Consider the following 17,986-nt stretch of genomic DNA (forward strand, 5'->3'; position numbering starts at 1 on the left):
CCACTCCCTGTCATCTTGGCCTCTACCTTGGGCTCAAGTCACCTCTCCTGTGGACACAGAGACTTGATGTCTCATCCATGTGTGGCTCTGAGTCTGACCTCAGCCACCTCCTTGCTGTAATTTTATTGCCCCATCATGGAGCTGCCTAGTGTGTCATGGGCTTTCCAGGACAAGACAATATCCTGGTAAATGTGATAGAGAAAGAGGGACTGGATGATGCATGACTGGGGTTGGGGAAGTGCAGCTGGTTGAGCTTCTGTATCTTCAGGGAGTAAATAATGGACCTACATCCTCCTGGAAGCAGGTATTCCTCAGGGTGGAGAGATCTATCGTTGTTTTTAGTTAGTTTTTGGTAACAGCCTAACTGAAATATAATTCACATACAATACAACTCACTTATTTAATGTACAATTCAGTAGTTTTTAGTGGGCTTCCCTGGTGGCGCAGTGGTTAAGAATCCTCCTGCCAATGCAGGGGACACAGGTTTGAGCCCTGGTCCGGGAAGATCCCACATGCCACAGAGCAACAAAGCCCCTGCGCCACAACTACTGAGCCTGCACTCTAGAGCCTGCAAGCCAAAACTACTGAAGCCCGCATGCACCTAGAGCCCGTGCTCCGCAACAAGAGAAGCCACGGCAATGAGAAGCCCTCGCACTGCAATGAAGAGTAGCCCCCGTTCGCCACAACTAGAGAAAGCCCGTGCGCAGCAACGAAGACCCAACACAGCCAAAAATAAATTTTTTTTAAAAAGTCCTAAAGAATAAAAGACTTCCATTTCAAAGGCAAATACAAATGGGAAGATATGTTCATTAAAAAAATTAGTTTTTAGTATATTCACATCCCCACACTCAAATTTAGAACATTTTCATCACCTCAAAAGAACTCCTGTAGCCAACACCCCCACCCCACCCTCAGGCAACAACAAATCTACCTTTCTTCTTTATAGATCTGCCTGTTTTGGACATGTCATATAAATGGAATCATGCAATATGTGATTGTGTCTGTCTTCTTATGTTTTAGAGATTCATCCATGTTGCAGCATGTATCAACATTTCATTCATTTTTATTGCTGAATAATATTCCATTGTATAGATATACCACATTTATTTACCTATTCATTTACTGAAGACACTTAAGTTGTTTCCACTTTTTGGCTATCATGAAGAATGCTGCTGTGAACATTCATGTACAAGTGTTTGTATGGACATATATTCTCATTTCTCTTGGGTAAATACCTCAGGGTGGGGTTGCTGGGTCATTTGGTAATGCTCTGTTTAACCTTTTGAAGGACGACTGGATTGTTTTCCAAAGTGGCTCCATGATTTTACATTTCCACCAGCAATGTATGAGGGTTCTAATTTCTTTAGATCCTAGCCAACGTTTACATATGTCTTCTTGAGTATAGCTATCCTCACTTAACTGGTATGAAGTGGTGTCTTATAGTGGTTTTGATTTGCATTTTCCTGATGGTAAATGATGTTGAGCATCTTTTATGTGCCTATTGCTATTGTATATCTTTTTTGAGAAAAGTCTGTTCATATCCTTTGCCCATTTTTAATTGGGTATTTGCCTTTTTATTATTATAATAATTTATTATTGTAATTATTATAGGAGTTTTTTGTATATTTTAGATACAAGTCCCTTACTAGATAAATGCTTTGGAAAATTTTTCTCCTATCCTTTGGGTTGTATTCTCACTTTCCTCATGGTGTCCTTTTAAACACAAACGTTATTAATTTTGATAAAATCTGATTTATCTTTTATTTTGTTGCTTGTCCTTTTGGTGCTATATCTAAGAAGCTATTGCCTAATCAAGGTCATAATGATTTGTCTGTGTATTTTCTTCTAAGAGTTTAATGATTTGGCTCTTACGTTTAGATCTTTGTTCCATTTTGTGGTTTTTTTTTAATGTGGTGTGAGTTAGGGGTTCATATTCATTCTTCTGCATATAGATATCAAGTTTTCCCAGCACCTTTTGTCAAAAAGACTATCCTTTCTCCATTGAATTGTTTTGGCACCCTTGTCAAAAATTAACTGACTCTAAATGTGAGAGTTTATTTATGAATTCTCAATTATTTTTCATTGATCTATATATCTATCCTTATGCCAGTCCACACCATCTTGGTTACTGTAGCTTGTAGTAAGTTTCAAAGTCAGGAAATGTGATTCCTCCAACTTTGCTCATCCTTTTCAAGATTGTTTTGGCTATTCTGGGTCCCTTAAATTACCACATAAATTTTAGGATCAGCTTGTCAATTTCTGCAAGGAAGTCATCTGGGATTTTGACAGGGATTACATTGAATCCATAGGTCAATTTGGGGAGTATCATCATCTTAACAATATCAGGTCCACAAACATGAGTTGTCTTTCCATTTATTCAGATCTTCTTTAATTCCTTTTAGCAATGTTTTATATTGTATAGAGTATAAGTTTTGCCCTTCTTTTGTTAAGTTTATTTGCAAGTATTTTACTCTTTTTTTGGAATTTTTAAATTGTGGTAAATACGTATAACACAAAATTTGCGACTTTAGCCATTTTAGGTGTATGATTCAAGGGCATTAATTACATTGGTGATGTTGTACAATCATCACCACTATCTGTTTCCAAAATTTTTCACCATCCCGGACAGAAGCTCTGTACTCATTAAGCAGTAACTCCCTATTTTTCCCTCCCCTCAGTCCCTAGTAACCTCTAATCTACTTTTTCATCTCTATGAATTTGCCTACTGTCTATTTTTTTTTTTTTTTGCAGTATGTGGGCCTCTCACTGTTGTGGCCTCTCCCGTTGTGGAGCACAGGCTCCGGACGCACAGGCTCAACGGCCATGGCGCACGGGCCCAGCCGCTCCGCGGCATGTGGGATCTTCCCAGACGGGGGCACGAACCCGTGTCCCCTGCATCGGCAGGCGGACTCTCAACCGCTGCGCCACCAGGGAAGCCCTGTCTATATTTTATATAAGCTAAATCATATAATATTTGTCCTTTGTGTCTGGCTTATTCCACTTAGCATAACGTTTGTAAGGTTTATCCACATAGTAGCATGTATCAGAACTTCATTCCTTTTCATGACCAAATAATATTCCATTGTATGTGGGTACCACATTTATTTATCCATTTATTTGTTGATAAACACATGGGTTGTTTCCACCTTTTTTTTTTTTTTTTTTGCGGTATGTGGGCCTCTCACTGTTGTGGCCTCTTCCGTTGCGGAGCACAGGCTCCGGATGCACAGGCTCAGCGGCCATGGCCCACGGGCCCAGCTGCTCCGCAACACATGGGATCCTCCCGTACAGGGGCACGAACCCGTGTCCCCTGCATCGGCGGGCGGACTCTCAACCACTGCACCACCAGGGAAGCCCTCCACCTTTTGACTATGGTAAATAATGCTGCTATGAACATTCACTTGAAAGCATCTGTATGAGTCCCTGTTTTCAATTCTTTAGGGCATGTACCTAGAGTAGAATTGTTGGGTCATTTAGTAATTCTATGTTTAACTTTTTGAGGGGCCCCCAAATTGTTTTCTATTTTATTCTTTTTTTGTGTGTGGTACGTGGGCCTCTCACTGTTGTGGCCTTCCCCGTTGCAGAGCACAGGCTCCGGACGTGCAGGCTCAGCGGCCATGGCTCACGGGCCTGGCGGCTCTGCGGCATGTGGGATCTTCCCAGACCGGGGCACAAACCCGTGTCCCCTGCATCGGCAGGCAGACTCTCAACCACTGTGCCACCAGGGAAGCCCTATTCTTTTTGATGTTATGGTAAATGGAATTGTTTTCACAATTTTATTAGATATACAGTCTTGTAACCTGTGTTTTGTTTTTTTTTTTTAAGACTAGGGAATGTTTCAAAGACATATTTGTGGATCAGTAAAGATAAGATTACATCATAGTTTTTGGTGTATACCTAGCATTCCATGGATAGAATTATGAATCATGATTTAATCAGTCACATATTTTGGGACATATAGGGTTTTTTTTTGGTTTTTTTACATCTTTATTGGAGTATAATTGCTTAACAATAGTGTGTTAGTTTCTGCTTTATAACAAAATGAATCAGTTATACATATACATATGTTCCCATATCCCCTCCCTCTTGTGTCTCCCTCCCACCCTCCCTATCCCACCCCTCCAGGCGGTCACAAAGCACCGAGCTGATCTCTCTGTGCTATGCGGCTGCTTCCCACTAGCTATCTACCTTACGTTTGGTAGTGTATATATGTCCATGCCTCTCTTTTGCTTTGTCACAGCTTACAGTTTTTAAAAAATTTTTCTCTGCTATAAGCAACTTTGCAACAAACATAAGAAGGTGCATCTTTGTGCACTTTTCTGATTATTAGGAGAGATTCTTAGAAGTGGGATTGCTGGATCAAAGATTATGCCTATTTTTCAGGCTTCTGATAGTACCAAAAGGCTCACTAGATGTATGCTGTTTGCTTTGGAAGCCACCATGAGAAAATAGGAAAAAACTCAAATTTTCAGCACCAGGGGATCAGTTAAAATAATCACAGTACATGGTGAGCAGCCACAACACACTATAATGTAACACTAGATTTACTGACACTGAAAGACATTTATAGCACATTTTAAAATCACAGAACTAGTTACAGAATAGTCCATATTAAATAAACTTGGCTGTCTCCATTCAGTAAAATACTCTGCAGCTCTTTTAAAAATGAGGCAATTCTCTATGTACCGATATGGAAGTATCTGAGAGCTATATAGTAAGGTCAAAGAGTAAGTTGCAGAACAGTGAGTTTGGAAACAAAAGGGTAGATATGTATATGTTTGTGGTATTCTAGAAACAGGTGAAGGCATATTTCAGGGAGGGGAGCCAAGTGGCTGAAAGCAAGTAAGAAAGGGAGACTCACTTTTAACTGCATATGCTTTTGTGCTATTGTACCTTTAAATTTTTATACTGTGAGTTATCACCTGTTCAAACATTACATAAAATAGTAATTAACCACAGTATGTACATTATGATACCATTTTTTTTTAAATTTATTTATTTATTTATGGCTGCGTTGGGTCTTTGTTGCTGTGTGTGGACTTTCTCCAGTTGCGGTGAGCGGGGGCTACTCTTTGTTGCAGTGTGCGGGCTTCTCATTGCGGTGGCTTCTCTTGTCGTGGAGCACAAGTGGCTTCTCTTGTCCCCTGCATTGGCAGGCAGATTCTTAACCACTTCTCCACCAGGGAAGTCCCCAAAGTCCCCTAAATTGTGACTTTTGACAGTTTTAATATAACATGTCTTGGAGAAGGTCGTGGGTTTTTTTTTTGGGAGGGTGGGTTCGCGGGCCTCTCACTGCTGTGGCCTCTCCTGTTGCGGAGCACAGGCTCCGGATGCACAAGCTCAGAGGCCATGGCTCACGGGACCAGCCGCTCCGCGGCATGTGGGATCTTCCCAGACCGGGGCACGAACCTGTGTCCCCTGCATCGGCAGGCGGACTCTCAACCACTGCACCATCAGGGAAGCCCCCATTTTTATTTTTTAAGGTTGATGTATATAGTTGAGTGAGAAAAGTTCTGGTAAAATGTTCATAGTAGTTATTTGGGAAGGGGATTTGGGGTATCTGGAGGTTGAAAAAGATATCCACAAATTCTTTCATACTCCTTCCTTCAAGAGGTAGAGCCTAATTCCCCTCCCAAGTATAGGATTAACTAGATCATTAAAGGCATTGTGGTTTCTTCCTTATTCTCTTTCTTCGATCATTCACTCTGGGGACAGTCAGCAGCTGGGTCAAAAGATACTCAAGCAACCATGGAGAGGTCCACGTGGTGAGCTACAAGGCCTCCTACCAGCAACCAGCAACATCTTGCTGGGTGTACAAATCAGCAACCTTAGTAATAAAACTCCCAACCCTGATCAAACCTTCAGATGACTGCAGCTCTGGCTGACTTCCTGATTGCAGTCTTGTGAGAAATCCTGAGCCAAATCCTTAAGCTACTCCAAAGCACCTGAATCTGAGAAACTGGGAGATAATAAATGTTTGTGGTCCGAAGCTACGAAATTTGTGGGTAATTTGTTACACAGAAATAAATACAATAATACAAGGTAATTTTAGATTCTTATTTTGTTTATCGTATTTATAAATTTTATTAAAATGAATGCCTGTTGTTCATGAAACTAAGAAAAAAGGAAATAAGCAAGAGAACAGAGGAAATACAGTTCAGAATGAGGTTCGTTAACTCAGCTGTGAGATCCCTAGATGGGACCTCTCTGGCCTCTTAGCAGCTTGAGTGAAGAACCCTTGAGGGCTTTAGAGGACCACAATTACACTGCGAGTCCCCATCAAAAGTCTGCTGCTTTCCTGGGCTATGTTCATGGGAATGTAGTGTTTCTGCATCAGAGAAGGTGACTTCATGGTTTCCCCAGACCCCACATCACACCAGATCTGGGCATTGGATACTGGTATCCAGAAACCACTGAAGGGCCTAAAGGTGTCTCTCCCTTCTTTTGGGGACTCTTGCCACACAGCTCCTTCCTCAGTTGTGTACTCCAGCAAGACTGGACCTTATCAGCCCCCCAGCTACTCCGTGCTCTCTCTCACTGCCTAGATGGCTCTTCTGTCCCTGCTTCTGTTCCCCAAACACCCCATCAACCCCCCACCACCATGATGCTGCATTTTCTAAGCTCAGGGTACCAGCAAAATTCTCCCAGTTTTTCTTAAAAAGTTTGATATTGAATGGCATTGAAGTTGCTCACCCTTTGTCTGACCACAGGGAGATCTCAGGAAGTCTTCCTAGGCACCAGGCTGTCTGAGGCCCTTGCCCCCTGCTCCATGTCAGACCAGATCTCTCCTATTTGGCCTTGTACAAATTTTATCATTACTGCTGGTATAGTTTTTGGTTTCTTGGACAGACTACAAGCCATGGGAGGACAGGCCTCAACTTTGCTTGTTCTCTGCTGTGGCCCCGAGGCCTGTCACATAGTAAATGCTCTGTATACAGACATGAATAATGAACAAACAAACTCAGGAGACCTGAACAATCTCTTCAAATGCCTGGAGTGCTGTATGGGAAAGAAGAGCCCTCCTCTTTTTGCCTATAGAAGGTAAAACGAGGACAAATCAAAGTGATTGTCAAATTTTGGTTCTAAGTCAGGAAGGGTCTTCTAATAATACAGGTTGCCTGTGTTACTGACCCAGGTTCTTGGACTCTTTAATCAATAGAAATTGATAAGAAGTCAGACAAGAAATTCAAGCAAGGCTTTATTGGGACTGGTGCTGCAGCAAGAGGGAAGAAAACGAGCAACAGGTTCCCTTGCTCGCTCCCCAAGGTGGGGGTGGGGTGGGGGGCGAGAGGGGAGGGTGGGAGGTGGGGAGGCAGCTGGTCCCTTAATTGGGGTGAGGGTACATGTGAATTGGTGGGTCGGGCCAGAGAGGCGGCTTAGGTGGTCTGCCTACCCCCTGGGTGGTGCCGTGTGCAGGGATCATGTGCAGTACCCTGCTTTTGCTCCCCCTACCTCAGAAATGGCAGTTGGGTTTTGGTCTTTTTGTATCTTGTTCATAATTTGCCACAGCTGGGCATGCATGCAGTTATTTTTAGTCCCTTATAGTTTCTTTGTATTCTGTTGCTTGAGGAAACATTTGTCCAGGGGCAGGCACTGCAGTAAAGGTCCCAGGTCTCTGCCTCTCTCACCTGTGAGGTAGTGAGCTGCAGTCACCAAAGGGGTTTACAAGAAACTGGTGGGCTCTCTGTGAGGGATGGGCTGTAGAGAGAATTCCAGACTGAAGAGGGGTATGAGTAACCAAGATCCCAAGTGAGCTGGGCTGTTGAGGAAGTCATGAGGGTGTCTTTCTGGTGGGGGAGGGGCAAGGAGATGGATTATTTTTTCCACTAGAGGAACTTGCTTCTGATTCAGGCCGGCTGAGCAGAGCTGGTTGGGTTCACCCGTTCACACTTCCCCATCCCAGCTCCACTTTCCTTCATCAGACCTGAGAGAGGCTGTGTGGCTGGCACTGGTGACACCTGGTGGCCAGTTGGACTAGGACACAGGCAACCCCACCATCTGCCTGTCCTGTGCATCTGGTTCATAGCTGTATTCCAGGGCCTAATACAATGCTTGGCACAGAGGAGGCCCTGCCCTTTGAGGAAGAAATGGATGAATGGGTGAATGAATGAATACAGACAGTAAAGAGGAAGAGGAAGAAGAGATGCTGTCTCTCTGGGCCTGGAGGTCTAACTAAGTGGACCAACCTGGACTCCAGGAGGGAGCCAGACAATTCACCTGCTCAGGGATGTACAGAGAGAAATATCTCTGCTCTCTCTTTTGCCTTCCTCCTCTGTGCCTGTCCTGTGTCCTAGGGGTACCTGTGAGGTGGGGGGAGTGTCTATTGTAGGAAAAGACTAAAGTTAATTAAAAGCTGCTCCTGCATCTAAGCTTAATTGGGCTCTGGAGCTATGAAGCTATGAATAGAGACCCATGGGCTGGGTTGGAAGTTCCTGAATAAGGCTCCTTTCAGGGTGAGGACACCGAGGCCCAGAGAGGGCAGGAACCTACTTAAGGTCCCACAGCCAGACTGTAGCAGGACCAGGACTCCCAGCTCCAGTTCCTTAGGTCAAAATCATAGCATTTGACCACCTAAGATAAAAACACAGAGGAAAAGAGCAGTTGACATGGAGCCTAGAGGAGCAATGACAAGCACCTTAGCCTGGCAACCAGGGCTTTCCCACCACCTTGTGACACTCCCTAGCACATGCCTTTCCTTCCAACTGAAGAAATGTGGCCCAAACTGAGTGTGCATCACCTTCCAACTCACTCAGAGCCCTCCTCTCAACCACTCTGCTTTATACCTATCCCTTCAACTGTATGGATGGGTTTAACCTCCCTGAGCCTCAGTTTCCTAATCTGTGAAGGGATTATTTGAGGTGTGAGAGAGGCTGCTTGTCAAGTGCTTAGAACAATGTTTGACACACGGTAAGCATTCAATAAGAATCAATAAAGGTCCGAGAGGATCGTGAAGCCCCTGACTCAGATGCCGAGGTGGATGGTGTGGATGAAGAAGAGGATGATGAAGAAGGAGAAGATGAGGACAAGGAGGAGGATGAGGATGGCGAGAAAGAAGAGTTTGATGATGAAGAGGATGAAGATGAAGACGAAGATGTAGAAGGGGAGGAGGATGAAGATGAAGTCAGTGGGGAGGAAGAAGAATTTGGACACGATGGAGAAGTTGATGAAGATGAAGACGATGAGGATGAAGATGAGGATGAGGATGAAGAAGAGGAAGAAAGCGGGAAAGGTGAAAAGAGGAAGAGAGAAACAGATGATGAAGGAGAAGATGATTAAGACCCCAAATAACCTGCAAAAAAAGAACTGTTCAGTATTGGTTGGACTGCTCACACGGATTTGGTAGCTGTTTAAAAAAAAAAAAAAAAAGTAGCTGTGATACAAACCCCAGGACACCCACCCACCCAAAGAGCCAAAGAATAGTTCCTGTGACATTCCACCTTCCTCCATTTAGTCCCTCTTGGAAATCCACCACCAAGCTTGGGGACTTCACCCCAACAAAATTGTAAGCATTGTTAGGTTTTCGTGTAAGACTCTTGCTGTAGCGTGGATAGCTGTGATTGGTGAGTCAACGGTCCATGGCTGCCAGTTACACTGAGATTGTAACAGCATTTTTACTTTCTGTACAACAAAGAAGCTTTGTAAATAAAATCTTAACATTTAAAAAAAAAAAAAAGAATCACAGCTGCTATTACAGTTGCTGTTGTAATTAAGACCCAATTCAAGTCCTTCCCACAACTTCCAACTAGATGGAGACATCCTTGAGGGCAGAGGGCAGAATACCTTGACTGTGTATGCAGAGAAGACCCAGGACACAGTGGTGGTCTGTGTTGGCTCTAGAGGGCATCTGCTGACTGGTTTCCCTTAGGGCCTTCTCTCTGGGCCAGGCAGGGACTGGCCCTGCTGTCTGAGTCTGGTTTTCCAGCTTTCATTCCTTAAGGCTGTACTGAGTCACTTGTCTGGACTGGGCTTGAGATTTTTCTGATGGGTCAATAAACAAAGAGAGACAAAGTGCTGCTGGAGTACCAAGATGCCATCCCCAGCTGCTCTGGATGACATGGTGTTGGTGGGGGGCATTCCAAACTTCCAGCAGAGGAGCAGGAATGGGTCCTTGAGGTGACAGAGAAGAAAAAAGCTGATCTATTGGCACAGGTTCTCCTTAGCATCCCTGGGAGGTGGGTGTGCCCCTAAACCAGACCCCTGTGGGTGGTAGCTTGAGGGGAGCTGGAAAAACTCACCACCACCCCCCCCAAGTCATGTCCTCTCCTCCATCCTCAGGGCTGGCTTATTCTTGGTTGTTCTCTCTCCCCTGCCACCATGCCAGGTCCTTGAGCTTGGAGTATGCCCAGATATTCATTCATTCTGGACTCAACAAGTATTTATTGAGTCCCCTCTCTGTGCCAGGCACCTTGCCATAGGAGCTTACATTCTGGCTGGGGGGACAGACAAAGAAGCAGACAGGCAAATCTCCACTTAATAAGTGCTGTTTCAGGAGTAAGCCCAGGGTAAGAAGGAGGTAACCTTTAAACTCAGTCTGAAGGAAGTGGAGGAGGTATAGCCACTAGGCAAGAGGAACCTGTGTACAGCCCAGAAGGAAAGAGAGCCCTTTCTGAGGAGCTGCAAGAAGTAGGTTTCAATCATGGGAGGCTTGTTAAGCATGGGTGCCGGTCCCAGGGATTCTGATTTGGTGGACCTGGGGTGGAGACCCAGAATCTGCACATTTAACAAGCTCCACCAATGATTTTGTTGCAGGTGGGACTGTGGCTCCACATGTGAGGGAGGCATTGTGAAAGATGGGCTGGAGGTCGCAGAGGCCAGGCTGTGAAAGTCTCGTGGGTCAGACTGAGGAGTTTGGTCTTTACACCAAAGGAATCAGAAAGCCCCTGAAGAGCTTACATCCAGGGAACAGCCAGAATCTTCGCAAAGATCCCCCCTCTAGCTGCAATGTAGGAAGTGGGTTGAAGAGGACAGGACTGCTGGCCGATGGGGCCTTCCAGCCTGGAGTGAATATTGGCCTGAATTAAGAAAGAGGCAGTGGGGCCAAAGAAGTGGCTGAATTTGGGAGAGGAGGGGGGACAGAAGCATTCACAGGACCTGGTAATGTGCTGGCTGTGAGATAAGGGAAAGCAGGCATCCAGAAGGCAAGGGAATGGGTGGTGAGGAGCCCAAACCTGGTAAGGGAAGTCGGAGGAGTGTGAGGAACCCCTAAAACCCAGTTCCCATGCTGAGTTTCTGATTAACCTCTCTGTCCAAAACCTTCTTACCTTTCTTGTCCCATCGCTGTTCCCCTCAGGATTGAGGACGATCAAAGAAAAGGGGGGACTGAAACTGAGCAGGACCCTGAGAGGCCTTCCCAGGTACAAGCCCCTCTGTGCCCCCCCTTCTTGTTTGGCCTTCCCTGAGTTCCAAAGAGCAGACTCAAGCAGTTAATGATTAGAATAATAGAGTTACGGTTCCTCCTGAAGGGATATAGATAAGAGTGTGAGTTGTTCTGCAAAAACTCAGACCCTCCACCAGGTGGAGGATGGTGACTACATGCTGACCACAGGCATGTAGACCCCAGACTGGCTGGAACCAGAAGGTTGATGACTGAGATTCCTGAAGCATCACCCTGTTATCTCACCACCAACCAGTCCAAAAAATGTCCAGGAGCTGATCTTACTCCCTGAGACCCTCACCCCTCATGTCGCCTTTTAAAACCCTTGCCTGAAAGCCATCTGGGAGTTCGAGCCTTTTGATTACTAGCTGCCCAGTTCTCCTTGCTTGGTGCCCCGCAGTAAACACTGTAATTTCCATCACCACAATTTAGTATCGGTAGATTGGCTTGGCTGCATTTCAAGCAAACAGACCTGAACTGGGTAACAAAGGGATTCAATGTGGAATCTGAGGGGTCTGAGAGGTCGGACCATAGTGTCCATGCCTGTTGCCTGAGGACACAGGCTGGGAATAGGGAAGGCACTGCACCTCAGGGACCCCAGAGTCGGGAGACCCCACAAACTGGTGTATCCTGTGTCCACAGTAGGACGGAGACCACCACAGAGGCCTAGCCCGCAGCTGGGTCCGTACCCTTCCTCTGTCCCTCTGGTGACATGCCCCAGCAGCTGCCATTCCCGGCTTGCTTCTGGGCTGTCACCTCATGGGGCTCGGTGGCCAAGGGTCCAGCCTCCGCTACATGGCACTGCTCCGGGCATCCCCCTTGGCCCCTCCTGCCACTTGGCTGGTGCCAGGAAAGGACCGGGAAGGCACTCCGGGCCTCCTGCTCCTGCTATAACGCCGCTTGTCTGGCAGATTCAGGCCTGCCGCGCGGGTGCGATCAACCCATCGTAGCTGGAGCCACTAGCTGGCTGGCGCTGGCTCCCGTGTCCACGCTTTGGCCCAGAGAGTCTGTGTTTCTGCACACTTCTCCCAGGTGCACAAGTCAGAGAACTGGACATCATTCTTGAGAAGGCTTTCAGCCTCACACCCACATCCAGGTGGTCATGGAGTCTAGTGGCCCATTCTGTCTCCTAACCATCTCCAGGACCCTTCCCTGACCCCAGCCCTTTCTCAGACCTGCTAGCATGACAATTAAAGGAATAAATTACAGGATCAGCTCCTAGCTGTGACTTGAGGAAACAGTCTTCCCATGCTTTAGTTTCCCTTAAAATTAGATGGAAATAATACTAGCTCATAAGATTGTTGGTAGGACTAAATGAAATAATCTTTTTCATTACAAAGCAAGTGGTCAATAAATATCAGCTATTTAACACTTCTCTTTGTGTTTCTGGAATATACTTACTGGCCCAGACCCTTCAATGGCTTCTGACTGCACTCAGGATACAGTGCAAACCTTTAGCTTGGCCTGCAATGCCCTTTCAGTGTCACTTCCTGTCACTTCCCATCTCTTCCTTCCTTAAACTTTGGCTTTATCATAGGGTCCTCTGTGCCTTGGCCTATACGCCCTTTCCCATTTTCCCTATACCTTCTAAGACTCTCCTCACCATTTAGGACCCATCTCAAAAGCCTTCCTGTCACATACCCTACAATGATCCCAAAGTTTTAACATGCCTAGAACTGATGTTATTAGAAACAATACGGAAAAACTAAGGAACAATATGTCATGATTATAAATATGTTTGAACACTCTGTGCTTAGTTTTAGGGACAAAAATGGCTGGGGAGGTGACTGAGCTGGGAAATTAGAAGAGAAGAAGATGAGGAGGAGAAAAGATAAAGAGCATCCCTCATCCCTTACCCCACCAGGTGCCCAGGCCCTGAGAAGGCTACCTCAACCCCCAGGAGCCAGTTCAGGTCTTTGAACAGAACTGATTTATAGATTCTTGGAGGCAGGTACTGCACACTCCTTTGGGCAGCTTTTCCAGCTGTGGGAATGGGTGCCACTGAATCACCTGCCCACTGGCATCTGGTACCCTGTAAACTAGAGGCAAGCACATGTGAAGAGGCCAGCCAGATCTGGGGCAATGCAAGCTGATGGAGAGTCTGAGCTGGTAGGCTTCATGGGGAATCTAGACCCCAGCAGATAAATAACCTGGTATGCCCATGCCTATGCCCAAATGTGCTTCAGTCCCCCAACCAGGTCATCCAATCCAAAGCCTCCACTCAACTGGGCAACCCACAGAGGTGAGCACAGAACGTAAAACCCCATCCCACCATATCAGTCCTTCCCCAGAACTTACCAATTTGTGTGCCAGACCTTGTGCTGGGCAATGCTGGACAGATAGAACAATGTCATTCTTGTTCTCTTGGAACTAACGGGCTAGTGGGGGGAGATGAGTAAATCATGAGGACAACATGTGACAAGAGCTGTGAGAGGATTAAGTGAACTAGGGGCAGGCAATGTTGTGCAGTGTTTAGAGACCTAGACTGGCATCAGATGATGCTGTAAAAGTGCTTAGTGCCATACATGTCATGTATGAAGTGATCAAAAAATATTTACCTGATGCTATTCACCCAAGAGGCTATTGAAGATGCAAAGGTCTAGCATCCAGCTCATCCTCTAAGACTTCTGCGGTCTTCCTAACAAATGCGAGCTACCCCTGTTAAATCTCTGTAGCTGTTGTTCACAGAGCACACTCCTCAGCTCACAGATCAACTGAGTCCATCTCCTGAACAAAGGACAGTGAAGGGGGAGGGCAGGGGAAATGGCAGGAGGATAATGGGAGAAAGACTGGGGGAGGGGCTGGAACCTCGGGAGGAGGTACCTCAGGCCCTTGGGGTACCAGGGAACGCCAAGGTATGCATTTTGTGGAAAGGGGCTTCTGGGAAACTTGTCTTGGAGGTCTATCTGCATAACAATTAAAAAGCATCTATTTTTTAAAAAAGGCATCAATTATCCATATCAAAGAAAGAAAGGGGACTCCCAGCCCCCCTTGGCACTGCCAGGATCATGTCCCTGACTCTCCAGATCATCAAAGACACAACTGTTATTACCAAGAGGTATCAGAAAAGAGACCACAAAAGTTCTTGGGTCTTCTTTCTTTCTACTGCTTTTCTTTTGACCCAAGTGGTTAGATTTGCTGGAGCTTCTTACTCTGGAGTTTATTGGGCCACGGGGAGACAGGAATCTATCCAGAGGCTAAATATAAAGCCAAAGGTCATCAATTCCCATCTGTACCCAAGTTTTTCCAAATAGGGACTTTTCTCCCTTTATTACAGAATTAATACATGATCACTTGCAAATAAATTAGAAACCACAGATAAGAAACAAGAAGAAATATTTGATATAATGTTTTATTATTTTCCTCAAAAATATGAAAAGGTAAATAAAATACATTCTAAATATTTGCTTCTGTCACTAAAACCTGCTGCTGCACAATTTGTAATGGTTGTAGACTGTTTTGTTGGAGATGGGGGAGGGTGTGTGTGCGTGCATGCACGCACCCCAGAAAGGATGGAGGGGTGGCTGGACTGGGAGGGATTGGGGAGCTAATCCTTTTGTGACCCCAGGAGATTCTTAAATAATTGGAGAGACAATGATTGATGATGGAGGGTATTGAAAATACCAGTGAATGGCCTGGAAGTGAGAAAGGGACCTGGAAAAAACTGGTAAGGGGAGGTCAGGGGAAGCTGAAGCACCAGCAGGAGGAAGAGGACGGACAGGTTTGGAAGTGCAGCCTGCCTGGAGGTAGAGCATACTGGTTTCAGAGTCCCAGCAGGACTTTAGGTGCCAACCTGGCCCTTTTGTTGCCATAACTTTGAGCAGTTCAGGACCTTCCTCCTTCTTTTCCTTGACTGTAACATTATCTTCTTCCCAGAAGAGCTGTGAGGAGTTTGGTATCTATTAAGCACTCAGTAAATGCTAGCTATTATTATTACCAAGTGCTAAAGATATGGTCCTTTGTGTGCTACTGTGCTCAGTAACAAGAGCCCATTGTTACATATTACTGGGCCACCACTGGAGGGTGAGGGATCAAAGGAGGCCTGAGGATCCTAAATGTGAAAGCCCCTCAGGAGGCTCCAAGGCTCCCTAGCCAGGAAGGCCTTTATGATGATTATTAAACAATAGGCAGGCGCCCAATCCCAAACTTGGCCCAATCACCCACCCCTTACTTCTCTGGAAGGGGTCAACAGTCCCTCTGGGGCCTTGGCAGGAGAAGTTTAAAGATTCAAGTGGGGGACTTCCCTGGTGGACCAGTGGTTAAGAATCCACCTTCCAATGCAGGGGACTCTGGTTCGATCCCACATGCCAGCGGGGCAACTAAGCCTGCGCTGCAACTACGGAGCTTGCAAGAGAGCCACAACTAGAGAGCCCGCACCACAACTAGAGAGAAGCCCACGCACCACAACGAAGAGCCCGTGCTCTGCAACGAAAGATCCACATGCCATAACGAAGATCCCTCATGCCGCAGCTAAGACCCGACGCAGAGTACCCGACGCAGACAAAAAGAAACAAAGAAAAGATCCAGGTGGAACTAGGCAAAAGCCACACACAGAAGCTGGGCCAGGTGAGAATGTTCTCCCCTCTCCCCACACCAGCACGTAGCATGTAGGTCTCTAGATACAGGCGCGGGCAAAGAAAGAGTGGAAGGTGCCACCATGAGCACTCCCCCACCCCATGCCTCCTTCTCTCCCCCACCGAATTTGAGAGACTGTGCCTAGAACAATGGGAAAAAGAGTAAGTTACAGAGGGTCTCTAAAAATAACCTTTTCTTGCTACAGAACTCAAGTGAATGAGCTGAACCAGCAGTAGGAGGGATGAGATTAGACTATAAGAGGAATTTTATTTACCTACTGACAGCAATGTTAAGTGGGCTACTTATAGAAAGATTAGAAACCTTCTGTCGGAGACCTGTAAGAATAATAATAACTACCTGGTTAGGTGCCTGGTGCCTGGCACATTAGCTCATCACATCCTATAACAATCCCATTTCAGTGCTATTATCATCCCCAGATGAAGAAACTGTTTTCAGAGTTGGGGAAGCCACTGGTCCAATATTATTCAGCAAAGTAAATGGCAGTGGGCAGAACCTCCATCTAGTGGACAACTCTGCCTCTTGGACACCCACCTTCAAGGAGGGGCTGAGTGGACCCACGTTAGAACCTACCCCAGTGCCTCTCAAGGATTCTTGTGTTTAATTTGTAGTGTCTGGTAACTCCCATAAATTTGTGTCACCTAGGGTTACAGATGGATGTGGATGCTGTTTGTCACTGGCTATCATCATCTGGGAGCTTCCAGTGAGTTACAAATAGGGCTCAAAAGCCACTCAGCAGAAGTCCCTAGTGTGCTCCCTTCAGGGTCAGGGGCTTTATTCAAAAAGGGTGCCATCTTGTGTGGGGTGCTCATCTTCGGGGAGGGGGTAGGGAGGTAGGAACTGCACAAGCATCGCCCTTCATTCTTTTTTCTTTAATTGGCAATGTTTCAGGTATACAGCATAGTGATTCAGTTACGTGTACTATATATATATATATATATATATATATATATATATATATATATATACTCTTTTTCAGTTTCTTTTCCATTATAGGTTATTACAAGATATAGTTCCCTGTGTTGTACAGTAGGTACTTCTTGTTTATCTATTTTACACATAGTAGTGAGTATCTGTTAATCCCAAATTCCTAGTTTATCCCTCCCCCCCTTTCCCCTTTGGTAACCATAAGTTTGTTTTCTATGTCTGTGAGTCCATTTCTGTTTTGTAATCTGTTTTGTAAATAAGTTCACTTGTATCATTTTTTGATTCCACATGTGATATTCTATGATATTTGTTTTTCTCAGTCTGACTTACTTCACTTAGTATGATAATCTCTGGTCCATCCATGTCGCTGCAAATGGCATTATTTCATTCTTTTTTATGGCTGAGTAATACTCCATTGCATATATAGCACATCTCCTTTATCCATTCATCTATCGATGGGCATTTAGGTTGCTTCTGTGTCTTGGCTATTGTAAATAGTGCTGCTATGAACATTGGGGTGCGTGTATCTTTTCAAATTAGAGTTTTTGTCTTTTCCGGATATATGCCCAGGAGTGGGATTGTTGGGTCATATGGTAACTCTATTTTTAGCTTTTTAAGGAACCTCTACACTGGTTTCCATAGTGGTTGTACCAATTTACATTCCCACCAACAGTGCAGAAGGGACCATGCATTCTTTTTTTTTTTTTTTTTTTTTTCCCGCCACACCTTGCAACATGCGGGATCTTAGTTCCCTGACCAGAAATTGAACCCGTGCCCCCTGCAGTGGAAGCACAGAGTCTTAACCACTGCACCGCCAGGGAAGTCCCTCATTCTTGACTTTGTAATTCTCATGCTTGGGATTCCCAGCAGTTCACATCCCCATTTTTATAAATGAAGACACAAAGCTTGAAAGATATAGGCATGCAGGTCTCTGAGCAAGAAACGCAAGTGGCCAAAAAGCATATGAAAAGGTGTGCCTAACCTCATTTGTGATGAGGGATGTCTTTGGGTGTGGGGAAACAGGTGGTCTCGTATACTACTGATAGGGGGTGTAAATCTTATGACCTCCTTAGCAAATAATCTGGCAATACC

Source organism: Mesoplodon densirostris, chromosome 3 (assembly GCF_025265405.1).
Source record: "Mesoplodon densirostris isolate mMesDen1 chromosome 3, mMesDen1 primary haplotype, whole genome shotgun sequence".
Classification (NCBI taxonomy): domain Eukaryota; kingdom Metazoa; phylum Chordata; class Mammalia; order Artiodactyla; family Ziphiidae; genus Mesoplodon; species Mesoplodon densirostris.